The sequence below is a fragment of the Furipterus horrens genome, unplaced genomic scaffold (assembly GCF_987537825.1).
Source record: "Furipterus horrens unplaced genomic scaffold, mFurHor1.1.pri manual_scaffold_7, whole genome shotgun sequence".
Classification (NCBI taxonomy): domain Eukaryota; kingdom Metazoa; phylum Chordata; class Mammalia; order Chiroptera; family Furipteridae; genus Furipterus; species Furipterus horrens.
In genome coordinates, this window is record NW_028327177.1 from 112,729,575 (window position 1) to 112,733,090 (window position 3,516).

Genomic DNA, 3,516 nt, shown 5'->3' on the forward strand with positions numbered 1-3,516 from the left:
CCAAATGTGCGTACAAACCTGAGTGTGGTGGACATTTGTTGAATTTTCCTCTTAATGTCACTCTCCCTCCCTGTGACAATGGGATCTTGATAGGATCGAGAGGAATTCTTTCCTCTATTCAGCCCAAGAACTCTGACAAAGGCGACCCAGAGTAGAGCATGTGATGCAGGCCAAACCAATCAGGTGGGACATTTTTTCCCTACTCCAACCTTTATAGTTTATACAGATGGACTTTGGTTTTTCCTCTAAGGGAACTGGGCCTAGATGAACAAATTTTTGTGAACCACCTGGGATCCTCATGTACAGCCTGAACCTGGAGCCAACCCAGAGGCAGCAGAGCTGTGAGATAAACTGGAGACCTTGTTTAAGCCCTGACTTGTGCCCCCTCCAGAGGTGTTTCAGTGAGGTGAACAAACAAATTCACCTTTGCTTAAGCCAGTGAGGATGAAGTTTTACATGATTTCAACTGAAAGAAAGCTGACTCATTCACTGATCTTTAGCTTCTAGTCTACTTCCTTTTTCTGCAGACCAGATTCCTCTAATAGATGAATTGGGACAATATAAAAACTGAGCTATGAAAATGTGTTTGGGGTGAAATGAGATGGGCACTCACTTTAAGGGGAAAGGCCTACCTCACCAGTTTTGCCCAAATTACTCTCACCTTTGGTTCCCTTGAAAATATCTCTTATAAAGGTTAACACTGCTTTCTGACATCTTGTGTCTCTGTATCTATAATGGTGCCATTTAATGACATCCTGCGTGGCATTTTATATTAAGATGTCTAATAGCTTTTCTTTTTTATTGGCATATAGGCAGATAGTTAGGACTGGGATTATTTGCCTTCCACAAGTTTGTTTTGAAGGATGTACATATGCTGCCAGGTGCTCCTGCTGCTGTTGTGGGAAGAAGGTAAGCAGTATCTCTGTTGGGAGGCTCCCAACTGAGATGGTTATTTTAAAAGCCATATAATTGGAATTCCTGAGATTACTGGATGAGAAAACCTCTCCCCAAGACTAACTTTTATTTGTCCATGATGGAATATGAATAGTTAACATTGGTAGTGAAGGGATTGGTGGTGGCGATGAGCTTGGAGGGAGTTGTGAAAAGCACTGAAGTGCTGCAATGTGGAGAGTGTTTGGGGTATGAAGCCTTTGATCAATATTTACTCCCAGGTGCTGGGCTTGGGTTGGAGTCTGGATTGACTCCACAGTGCAGATGCATATCACCATGAGGTCAGCAAATTCTACAGTTTCAGAAGTCATACTGATGATCATCACATTACCCAGGAACCAACAGGGGCTATGATTGATGGGTGAGTGCATAGGGTGATCTACATCCTTGGTACTCAAAATGAGATACACAGACCATCCCCATCAACGGCATCATCTGGAAGCTTATTAGAAATGCAGATCTCAGGTCTCACCACAGACCTACTATATCGGAATTCCCTGGTGATTTGTATGCACAATAAAGTTTGATAAGTGCTGGTCTATACAGATTCCAGTACTTCCCTCAAATTCAATGTTTAATGAGCACCCACTGTGTTCCAGGCATTGTACTGAGTATTATGAATATAAAGATGAATAATACATAATCTCTTCTAAAGGGCTGCCCACAGCTTATTTACTTCTTAATTCTTTCTCTAGCATTGCTCCAACACTCTGCATTCTGGCTTTTGCCTTATCTCTTCACTGAGATGCTTCCTTTGAAGACCATTATGACTTGCTTGTTGTCAAATCCTATTCTCTCTTCTCTGTATCATTTAACACTCTGACCAACACCTACCACTTAAATGCTGTCCTCTGCTGTTTTGCTGACATTATTCTATCTCTGTTTTTCCTTTCTCTCCTTCCTTCTCCTACTCTCATTTACTGGCTTGTCTCCTTCTTTCCCAGGGCTCCCTTTCACCTCCATTTCTACACTTTCACCAGGTTATCTCATCCAGTTCCATGACATGAATTGCTTTTATTATAGAGTCCTTGGCCCTCTGTCAATGCCAGAACTGTTGATATTAAAAGGGGACTCTTTCTGAAAAGTTGTGAGTAGTTTCCAGCAGAGAAGTAAATTTGGAAATGTCCCTGAAATGAAGGCAGTAGGTTTTGGTGACTGTTGCTGCTATAACAAATGATCAGAACCTCAGTGGCTGCAGTCTTTTCTGGATGCTCTAGGAGAGAATCTGCTCTCTTGCTTCTACAACCTATCTGCATTCTTTGGCTCATGGCCCCTCTGCCATCTTCCAAGCCAGCAATGGCAGACTAAGTCCTTCTCACACAGCCTTCCATTTGGTTTGCTGCAGCCTGGAAAAGTTCTATGCTTTTAAGAACTAATGTGATTGGGTTGGACTCACCTGGCTAATGTATGATAATCTCCCATCTCAAGGTTCTCAATAACATTGTGGAGTGTCTTTTTTTTTTTTTTTTTTTTAATGTTAGTTCTTATTTATTTGTTATTCTTAGAAAACCTCATTTTTGACTGGACTCAGACTTAGAAGTAGAAGCTCTCAGAGAGGACAGCCTGCGTCTCTTGGCAATCTGTTCCTGGCGTTTTTCTTTGGCCTCCTTCATCCTCTTAGCCAAAAGTTTAGCATATTCCACAGCCTCTTCCTTATTTTTCTTAGTACGTTGTTTCTTCAGAGCAATGCGCCGACGTTTGTGTTGCAGGACACGTGGAGTAACGAGTCGCTGAATCTTAGGTGCTTTAGTCCTAGGTTTCTTACCTTCTTTGTTCAGGGGCTTTCTCACAACATACTGGCGGACATCGTCTTCTTTAGAGAGGTTGAAAAGCTTGCGGATCCTGCTGGCTCTTTTGGGCCCCAGGTGCCGAGGCACAGTAGTATCAGTGAGACCAGGAATATCTGTCTCCCCTTTTTTCACAATGACCAAGTTGAGGACGCTGAGGTTGGCGTCCACAATGCAACCCCGAACAGATTTGCGCTTTCGCTCTCCAGTCCTCCTGGGTCTGTAACAGGAATGGCCCTTGCTCAGCAGCAGGCAGATGTGGCCGTGGGTCAGGACCGCCTGCTTCATGGGGAAACCTTGTTTGTCGTTCCCACCACTGATTCGAACCACATAACCCTTCCATTCTTCACCCAGAGCGTCAGCGGCAACTTCTGTGGCCATACGCTTCTCATAAAAGGTCCGAAGTTTGCGTTCATCGTCCACTTCAATGAGTTTCTGGCAGCCAGTGGCTGGGAAAGAGATGTTCAGCTTCATCCTGAGGCACCCGAATGCCTCCAAGGCGCCACGAAAAAGAGGCCCAACTTCCGTTTTCGTGGAGTGTCTTTTTAAAATTTAAACGTACAGTAATATATTTACACATGCCAGGGATTGGGACATCTTTGGGGGTCTATTATCTTGCCCACCACAATGAGACTGAGGAGAGTAGAGGTTAGAAGAGGGGGAATGGATGGATGGTATGTTCTCTGCATGCCTAGATAATTCCAAGATGCATTAACAAGACATGAGAAAAGTGGGCTGGGAGTGAGAATAAGTGGTGGGGTGGGCATAGAATATAGGG

The 3,516-nt window shown here is 43.8% G+C and overlaps 1 pseudogene; it reads right to left on the reverse strand.

The window, feature by feature from the left end:
• Window positions 1-2,441: 2,441 nt before the first annotated feature.
• On the reverse strand, window positions 2,442-3,262 carry LOC150005073 (small ribosomal subunit protein eS6 pseudogene; annotated as a pseudogene).
• Between the last annotated feature and the right edge of the window lie 254 nt (window positions 3,263-3,516).